At 40.8% G+C, this 9,613-nt stretch overlaps 1 long non-coding RNA gene across 4 annotated transcripts; it reads left to right on the forward strand.

Moving 5' to 3' along the window:
- The first annotated feature begins 1,076 nt into the window (after nucleotides 1–1,076).
- LOC133905477 (uncharacterized) lies at nucleotides 1,077–9,294 on the forward strand. Of its 4 annotated transcripts, none has more exons than XR_009907625.1 (3): nucleotides 1,077–1,591; nucleotides 1,690–1,798; nucleotides 9,059–9,294. It is a non-coding gene; the product is annotated as an uncharacterized LOC133905477 (long non-coding RNA). The 4 variants fall into 4 exon arrangements; XR_009907623.1 differs by lacking the exon at nucleotides 9,059–9,294 and adding an exon at nucleotides 6,507–7,939; XR_009907624.1 differs by lacking the exon at nucleotides 9,059–9,294 and adding an exon at nucleotides 4,293–5,340.
- The last annotated feature ends 319 nt before the right edge of the window (nucleotides 9,295–9,613 follow it).

The raw sequence follows: 9,613 nt of genomic DNA on the forward strand, positions 1-9,613 counted from the left end.
GCACTTGTCTTCATTGAAGGGGCGTAACAGGGCCCTCTTGATGTTACCTTCGGGTTTGGCCTTTGGCAGTGTGTTCTCTTGCTCCTCCACATCTACTCCAGACAACATATGCACCTTCCGTTGACCCGAGGCATGTCCATGCTCCATCCTTTAGGCATAGGTAACCATGGTGACCTGATCCCCCAGACAAAGATGACACCCTCTGGGCCGAGCATCTTCATACACAAGTAACCATGATGTACTACCGTGTCAAATTTGGACAGCGTTCCTCTCCCGTAGATGGCATTATACTGGTACGGCACATCCACCATATCAAATAGAACATCCTCTGTATGCGCTCCTCCCCCTGTACCGAAGGATACTAGGTGCAAGATTGTCACATCGCATATTGTGCACATTCATACTCACAAGATTTTCATAAGCATTCATGAGCATTTGGATGAATTTTGGGTATGTTTGAATTTATTTGAATTCAAATTAAATTAAAAGAAGAATATCACATGAAATGATTGCATTAAATGGAGCATTACAACGGAGCTCACTTTTTCACCAAATAACATAGAGTTAGAAATAATTTTACAAATTATTACACCACATGGGAGGAATATTAGATATTTTCCCCAGATTTTTGGAAATTCTTTGAGGCCAAAAATTGCTAGAATTTCTTAAACTAGCCCTCTTTGGAGAATTTTAGCTTGAAATCTACAAGGGATATTAAGGTGAATCTTTTTTAAATGTATTCACCATGAATTATAGGACCTGATAAAAAAGTTTCATGAATTTTGGAGCACGGCATCCCCACTGTCTCAATAGAGAAAGAGGGCAGGAAAAATTTATAATCACATGGGTACTGTTCATCCGGGACGTATTTCCCAATTTGCTTCTATGATCTATGGGACGCGGAGAGTAGTTTGGGCAAAATTTGACTTTTAGATCCATAGCTTTGATGGACTATCCGAGTCCACGGATGCGTAGAGATCGTGAAAACCTTTGTCAACTCATTTGATGTATTGGAAACTGGATCCATGAAATACAAGCAATTGAACTTTGGGCGGTCAAGATAATTGAGACATAAAAGAAAGAAAGAAAAAGGGGACACCTTATCCATTGGCCGCTGCTTCCTTCTCTTGCAAACCAGCAGTTCAGCAGATTCCCCCAACCTTCATTGCTCCTCCCAAGCGCCCCTATCTATTCCTTGTCGTCCTCCCTCCTGCGACTGGATTCAAATCCTCTAACTTTAGAGAGAAGCTACAGTGCCTCTAGCTTCATTTACTGTAATGTGAGATTGTAGCAATACTATACCACCATATCTTATCCGTTTGCCTCTGATCCAATGGCCAGTGTCAATCTGAAGTCACCTGACTTTACTGGATTGTGAAGTCAGAGGATCTGGTTTCCCTGCGGCTGCCCCTCCCCTACGCCCTACCTCCTGTGGTCCCTGCTGCTACTGCTGTAAGGGAGGAGGTTGGAGGCCAGCAGCATGACAAGAGAGAAGGAGAAGAAAAGGAAGATGCAGAAGAAAGGCAGGGAAGAAAAGGAGACGAGGAAGAGGAAGAAGGAAAGGTCACTTGATCTTTCTGTGTTGCTCTAGGTAATGTATACAGTCGATTTTCCCCCTACCGATCCACCATTAGAGATTGGTTTAGGGCGAGTAATTTGGGGTAAATCTCAGTGGAGGTCCTACTGCAGGTGGTGACCGGTGGAGTAGCTGATGCTAGTGAGTTGCAAGACCGAGAGGAGGAGGTTGTGAGCAGGAAAGAGGGGGCAAAACCATCCTGATTCTTGCTGTATATAATAGGTAATAATTCAGATTCAACTGCTGCTGTCTCTAGATTGGTTTGTGGCTGATCTGGTCGGGCGCCCTTCTACCGGTGAGGATTTAAGTTGCTGAATCTGTAGTGCAGTTTCGACACTCGTTTCAGCGACCTTAGCGATTTTTTCCCATAGAACCTGTAAATTAGAAAGTTGTAGATAACGTGGAGGCCTAGCTTCTATAATAGTTGAAGAATTTTTGGCCCAGTGGTTTGAGCCTAGTCGTCGTTAGTAGTTCTTTGCTGTGCAGTAATCGATTTTTTTGTAAGAAATCAGTTTAGGGGCCTGTTTTGGTGAACTTAAAGGCTTTTACTTGAATTGTGATAATAACAAAGGTTGTAGATAATGTTTCTAGCTTTCCATAGAGTTTTTATTCATCATTTTTGCCCATGTGGTTTAGGAGATATCACTTACTGAAGATGGCATTCTGAACTTTGCCAGATTTCAAGACAACACTTTTGTAGCTTGTTTTAGGCACTTAATATGGGGGAATTAAATTAAGTGAAGACTACCAAAATTTGTAGATCTTCTCCTTTAGATGGTGAAAATCTATTTATTTATCCTCATAGCTTCGGTAGAAAAATAGAGATGAAATTCACAAGTAGCAGTGCTCCTAGTAACTGATGTATGTCGAGAGGGTTGTTTTTGGGTAGCAATGCAAGTGTCCGTAGGAGCATCTTATGTTATTTATTTTTCTTATTTTGACAGTGGTTTTAAGTATGGCATTACTACTGTTGAATCAGGTGGCAGTGCTTAAGTTCTTTTTTTTTACTTATGGGAAAAAGTCTTTTTCTAGGCGTATTTCGTTCACCGTCTTCGGTAATTAGACAAGTAAACATATCGATGGTTGATATAACTATAAATTTTTATTTTAATACCTCTACCTTTAAATTAGTACACACACAAGGATCCTAATAAATGAAAGATGATGCGATTCTTTCTGTTATAGTATGATTACTATGTTAAATGATGTTCTTTAATGTTTTGATTTAGCAAGTGAATGTAGTGGATAGCTACACTTTAACCTGCCATTTGGTTGCCTCATCTTTTTTAATTTCAATGCATACAACTAATCTGATGAACAGATTATGAGCTTGTTACCCTATTGTTTACTTTTCGGAAGTTTACTTGGTCTTAACTTATGAAGTGCAAGAAGCAAGATTTGTTGCTTTAAATTTATTCATTTATTATAGTGTGCAATGTTGGAAGTTATATTGTTACCTATGTATGAAGCATGTCATGTATATGAATCTCATGGATTTGAAGTTTTGTCATCGTTTTATGGCCGCAACCATACCGGTACAATACAATATGTTACCCGAGAAGAGGTATGGTGTACACCCTTACGTTACTCGAGAAGGAGTAAGGGTGAGAAACAGCATAGCATGTGTATCTATACGCATTCTCATAGAAGTATTTTATTTTGGAAGTTATGCTTTTATTTATGTATATATGTACACACACACACACACACACACACACACACACACATATATATATATATATATATATATATATATATATATATTGTATATTGTATATATATGCATCTCATGCATTAGAAGTTTCGTCGTCATCTTATGACCGCGGCCATACTAGTACAACGCCTTATGTTACCCAAGAATGGGTAAGGGTGAGGAAGATCATGACATATGCATTCATTTGGTGGTACTTACTTTAATTACATGGATGCTTTTCTTCATACGTAAGAAAGTTATTTATTGTTGTTCAGAAGTAAACTATATGTTGATGAGGGGTTGCAGGTAGTCTATTTGAGTAATTTTATTTTCATTCAAGATATGTGGCTAAATGTTATTTAACCTTGTGGAGCTGTTCTTATGGTCTAAGGATGACTTTAATGTAGGTCATGTTGTGGCTAAATGTTATTCAAGATATGCTTTATAATTATGATGGTATTGATACCCACATTTTTCATCATAGGAGAAGTTTTAGGTAATTGCAACATGAAGTCTATCAAAATTACTCATGCCTCTTTTTGAATCATGAAATGCTTTAGCGTGATACTTGAGTAGGTGATGTTGTGTTTAGCTCTAGGTTAACATGATGATCGTAATGGTAATGGAACCGAGATATGTTTAAGATGTTTCTTAATCAACTTATAGTTTAAATAGCTTGTTATAGTAGTTTATTTGCCGAGATTTCCATGTCACTATTTTATCTCTCCCCAGGTTTGCCTTGAGCAGACAAGCAATGGGATGGGTAGCAGCCTGTCCTTTACACGCTTACCACTGTCTTTTGTTTAGCTATGTTATGAGGTCGATTTCTCATCCTTTAGTCAATTTTGGGGAATAAATGTATCGTCGTGGTGTGTTAGTATGTTAGAGGCATGTCCCTCTTTGCTAGGTTGCTTGATATCCAGTTAGTGTGATGTTTTTATCTATATCTCTCTGATGATGTGTAAGTTAAACACTAATTTACTTTAGATGTGCTGCCATTTTTATGGTTCGGCGAGCTTATAGGTCGGTTTCAGTAGCACTCCGAGCTTGTGGTGGTCCTCAAGGTGTTACACCCTTATCTATTCACTAAAGTTGGAAAATGATCCCCACTTCCCTCTCTATCTGTCTCGTCTTCTTGTGCAAGCTCAGCTCCCTCCTCACCTTGGCAACCATGGGCGCCAGAACCTTGAGCCCAGTAGCCGCCCCAAGTTCTGCATGTTACACCATTGCAATCCCAAGCTTCCAAGCGTTCCAACCATCCAATCAGTTTCTGCATGCACCGAGGATTGAGCGAGATCGAGGCAAGATATGATGCCTCCCATGACCTCTCACCCTCTACTCTGTCTCCCGTTCACTCAGCTGAGCACCCACCGAGCATGCAGATAGCAGCAGCAGCTCCTTATCTCTCTCGTGCTCACTCTCTCTCTCAACCAGACAAAACACAAGTAGCGCACATCTCTCTATGGCCCAGGTGAACATGCATATGCTGTCCCAGGAGCCGTCAACACCATTCAAGCGCCGTCGTGAGGAGCCCCATCGCCAACTGTGACCCCGACCATCTCCAGCCATGCTCTGACCGCAGCGAGCTCTGCCACGATCTCCTGAAGCCAACATGCGCGCCACTTTGGCGTTGACCCAAGTCCGGCGCAGCTCACTGCGGGACTCCAAGTGCCGCCGCACCAAGTACACGCTGCCGGCCAGGCTCCGGAGAGTGCCGCTGGACAAGGAGCCCTCGAAGGGGTTCCTCATGGAGCGGCCAACCTATTGCTACCGAAACCAAGACCGCTCATGGCCGGAATTGCTGGGAGCACACCATGGCTGGCCACCATGACTCCTCTGTGCAGTGGAGCTCGGATCATTTGTGACCTGGTCAAGCAGCCGGCCTCACATTTCAGTCGCTGCGGCTAGGTATATCTTGGTGAAAAAGTCCTGAGTATTTGTTTATTCGGTTAAGAGAGAAAATCCGAAAATGAGTTATTGTTGTATTGTTAATTCAGCAGAAACTTGTAAAATGCATAGTAAATTGAATGTTGCTCTAACAAATATTAAACCACTTATTCTTTTATGATCATACCCTACTGCATAAAAATACTATGGCGCATGTATATTGCCAATTAAATTCTGTAATGAATTAAATGTGCTGTAAATTGTTGAATGCACCATTCATTCTTGGGATGTCTAAAAATAGTGGCCTTCCTAAAATAGTTGTTTCACTCACTTTTCTAGCATATGTTTGTTTCCACATTGTTAACTTGAATAATTTCCACAGAAATTAATATATTGGTAAACGAGATAGGACCAACTCTCAAAATTATGTTGTATGATATTATACACAGAAAAAAAGTTTGTTACAATGTTAAGTATGCCATGAAATATGTTTGTTAGTATGTTAAGCATGCCATGAATATTTTGGTTCATCCACTTGCACGGTTATTAAAGCACCAAAACAGCAACCAACCGTTTTGGATAGAGGTTCACTAAAACATTATTAATGTGAGAAATTCAACTCCAAATTAAATGATTGTTGTTTTGTTGTAATCTTTGTCAGTACACTACCTCCTCGCTAAGTTTCATGGCATTTAGAGCATTTCGCCATGTTAATTGCGATGTTGTTCATTCGTTTAGCGATCGACGAACCGAAGAGTGATGGGAATTCTTGAGATTGAATATGAGGTTATTGTTAATTGTGGAGATGAACACCAAAGCAAGCATTTATGCATATTTCACCTCTACCTTAGATCATTTGTTGTTTTAATTTGATGAATCATTTGTTGTTTTAATTTGACCAAATAGTAAATGTCAACTTTTGGGAATAGATCATATTTGGTGCATTATTCTTCCTTGGTGTTCTTATCTCTTAATCCTTTGTAACCCGGGGTGATATCACATAATGGTCCAACTTAAACAAGCGTGTTATGCTTAGGAAGGCACAGGTCACCGGTAGAAGTCGAGCGGTACAGTTTTCCATCGTTCGTGAGTTATAGGGCTTAAATATTATTCACAATGAAAATGATGTTGGGATGAAGAGCTTGTGAAAATGAGATGAGATGTGGCCGTGTTAGGGGCTGGTCGAGAGAGGGACCTGGATGCCATAGGTCATTTGCATTGATTAAGCACAGACCGTTGTTTGTTGTTGGCTTAAGCACTTTCCGTATTTCCACATATTCAATAATGTACAAATGAGTCGATTATCCTACGCCGTGCTAACACTTGACTTGTTTCCTTATGACACGTAAGAGAAAAAGAATTAGAAGAAGCAAGGTGGTGGGGAGCCAGAGGTGTCTGGGACATGCTCGTGGTAACCCTGGTGCCATAACGACAACCGCAAGTGGGTATTTCTGGGTATGAGAAAGGTTGTCTCTGGGGCCAAGTAGATGTACCCAAGTGTGTGCAAAGATGTATCCCCTGCAAGGTGTAAGATTAATTCGAATTGCCGTGCTCTCGGTTATGAGCATACTTATGTCCACCCGCATCAATCGTAGAGTTTCCAATGTTGGGTTAAATGTGTATGTACGGAAGTGAGTCATGTATGTCTATGTTGAGAAGAGCACGCTCTTGAGTTGGTTATGTTACACTTACGTTCTCATGATAGGATATCACTTTTTGAGATATTTTAGGTCCTCACACTCTTGAGTCAATGAATTGCTTTTACATATAAATTCATTTAACCTGTAGCTATTCTTTGCTACTCAATCCAAATGCATTGTCCTTAAAGTCGGGTTATTATATGTGCCCTATATGAGTAAGTCTTGCAAGTACTTTCATGTCCCAAAACTCCTAAGTGTGTAACTAAGCATAATCATGCATCCTTAGCATCATGTCTAATTTTGAGCACATTTAGTTTGGAGCACTAGAGGATCTCGTTGAGTTAACAAAATGATAGAATTTTGGGAGAGAAAGAATAGAATTTGCAACTAAAATATCTCGTTTCTCTAACACGTGGGGCCCACTCAAGTGGACAACAACTCCCTCTCTCTCTCCCTCACTCTCCCACGCTCCCCCTCACACCACCCGAGCAGCAAAGCTGCTGCCCCTCCTTCCCTCATAAACTCCCTCTCTCTTTCTCCTCGGATACCTCCCTCTATTAGCGAAACCGAGGTACGTATGTGGTAACAATGCGATCCTTAGCTCCTAAGCTTCCAATCTGTCCAAGTTGTTTACGCATTCCCGAAGGATTCGAGCCGATTTTGATGTCTTTTGGTGTTCTTGGTTGAAGACAAGGAGCACCGGCATTTTCCTCTTCCTTGAGCTTTTCCGCTATTTTCTCATTCAACCGATGGTCACCGGCCTCATCAAAGCACCTTGGGTAAGTCCTCTAGGATTCCATAGCTCGAATGCATGTTTTAGTTGGTCGAAATCCAAGTTTTGGAGCTTCGTTGCAAAGAGCCTCGAGTTCTTGATGATTTGCAGCAAAAGAGGAATTTGGATGAGTTTGAGCTAGGAAATCGAGATTCTAGGTTGGTGAGTGAGGTCTAGAAGCCTTGAGCCAGTTCAAATATGCTTCTCTTAGGATTGGTGAAGCTCGCAAATCAAATCTACAATTTTTTCTGCATGAAAAACCTTCTCTGGAACAACCCAAAAGTTCTAGGCTTAACCCATAAGTTCAGGGCATGCGTTCTTCCTTAGAGAATGAAGGATTGGAGTGTGATACTGTGTGACCTAAGGTGGCACCAAACTCCCAAAGTTTTGTAAGCGCTGCATAGGCAATATCAGGTAAGCATCGGAAGAGCAAGGCAAGCATCTAAGCATATTCAACCTACTATTTTGGATCATATGGAATAAAATTTGATAATTTATACTTTATGTCTGTTTACATGATTAGAGGGTCCAATGTCAATTTATATAGGTAGAACCTATGTTGATTGCATTACCTCTACCTTGATGTTGTTATTGATCCTTATCCTTGTAACCTCGGTATGATATTGTTGACGTCTAACTTCAAATGTTAATCAGAATGCTTAGCAATGCATAGTTCATTGGTAGAGGTTGAGCGGTGGTTCAACCCCAGTTCGCGAGCTTAGGGCTTACTTACTTGTTCACAAAGGAAATTATATTGATGTTGGGATGTATGAGTTGTGAGGTTGGGACGAGGTTTGGTCGGGCATTAGGGATGGATCAAGAATGGAGTCTTGGATGCCATTGGCCTGCCTGAATCGGTTAAGCATCAACTGTTGTCGCAGTTGGCTTTAACACTTTCTGTGCTTACCACCGGTTGCATATGGGAATGATAAGCCAAATACCTCGTGTAGTTGTGATTCCTTGGTTTGAATGTCTCGGGCGTTGTCGACATAATAGGCTTGTAAGGGGTATCTAGTTTGCTTTGGGAGTAGTTCTAGATGACCCCCGCACCTAGAGGCGTATGTCCCAATCGATCGGAGCTTACATGGGAAAGGTTGATATGAGTACCCCCTCGTGTGGACCTGTGTGGTCACGCAAGCCGTATGGTCCTCAAGTCTTGTGGGTAAATGAGTACCCCTTGCAGAGTGTAAAAACAATTTGAATTGTCGCGCTCTTTTTCATGAGTGTGCTTCTATCCATTTGCAGTAGTCGTAGAGTCACAAATATGGGATGATATGGTATAGTATGTTGGGTTGTGGCTGGGATGGTTCTATTCACATATATGTTTATATTGGTTCCGTCACAATTATTTTTATGATATTGCTCTCTGGATAGAAAGGTGTAGTTTGTTAGGTGTAGGTGCTTACACACTTGAGTCAAAGTTGCGTTTTGCATAAATTTACTTAACCATATGGCCATTTCCTTGCTAACATCCAAATACATGATCCCAGGAGTCGGGTTATTTATATGTACCCATTATGGATGAAGTGTTGCGAGTACCTTTGTACTCACGCTACTCTTTCATGTGCTACTGGCGAGCAGGAGCTAGTGTTTGTCTACTTCACGCCTGCCAACGTTGGTGGTGGGCATGGGTAGGCAACTACTTGGGTGATGTTATTTTGGGCTCGTGCCTAGGAGCATATGGCTCCACTTATTTTTTGTTGTTCATAGCTTTTGCTTTCCGCTGCATAGTTTCTCTTTTGTCTAGGAGTTGATTTATTTATTTTCCTCCTATTTCTCTTTTGTTGCAAATTTTCAGAAATTATAAATGCTTAAGACCTTGTAATATAATATTAATTACTTGCTCTTTATTAAGCTTTGTTCTGATGGTGTATGTTGAAAAAGCGTGTGTTTCGATCTTGGGCACAAAACACATGCCGAGACTACTGGGATAGTATTCTGATTAATCATTATAATTGTGATTAAGAAAATGACTGACTTAATGATTAATTAGAATACTATTTGAATAATTCCTCATAGCGTGGTGCCAAAGCTTGGTTTAATGA

This window comes from Phragmites australis, chromosome 22, assembly GCF_958298935.1.
Source record: "Phragmites australis chromosome 22, lpPhrAust1.1, whole genome shotgun sequence".
Taxonomy (NCBI): Eukaryota; Viridiplantae; Streptophyta; class Magnoliopsida; order Poales; family Poaceae; genus Phragmites; species Phragmites australis.